Source organism: Cystoisospora suis, assembly GCF_002600585.1.
Source record: "Cystoisospora suis strain Wien I chromosome Unknown contig_1211, whole genome shotgun sequence".
Taxonomy (NCBI): domain Eukaryota; phylum Apicomplexa; class Conoidasida; order Eucoccidiorida; family Sarcocystidae; genus Cystoisospora; species Cystoisospora suis.
In genome coordinates this window covers 32229-32755 of record NW_027154012.1, presented here as the reverse complement: position 1 = coordinate 32755, position 527 = coordinate 32229, and positions in this window count along the sequence as shown.

Below are 527 nucleotides of genomic sequence, written 5' to 3'. Positions count from 1 at the left end.
CACTTTCTTTCATATCACACATAGTGTAGTGCGGTTTCTCCGGTGCGTCAGCGGCCGGATAGCGTGAGAGCGCGTCTGCTACCGCGTTGCACCTGCCTGTCTTATGCTGCAGGTCGAAGGCGAAGTCCTGCAGTCTCAGCACCCAACGCGCTATCCGCATAGACTTTGCCGCATTATTGCGTAACCATAAAAGTGGACTATGGTCTGTTCGCACGAGTGTCGGCGAACCCTCTATCCAATCGCGGAAACTCTCGAGCGCCCAAACTACCGCAAAGGCCTCGAGTTCCGTTATCGTCCACTTGCGCTCATTCGCCCTGAGTGCTCTACTCGCAAACGCGATCGGGCGTTGAAACCCGCGATCCGCTTGTGCCAGAGCGGCCCCCAGACCCAAAATTGACGCATCGCAGTCGATCACAAAGGGCTTCCCTGGTTGCGGGTGCGCCACCTGGGTGGCATCCACCAAAGCGTGCTTAATGGCCACAAAAGCTCCCTGTTCTTCCGGTTTCCACCGAAACTTGGCGTTTGCT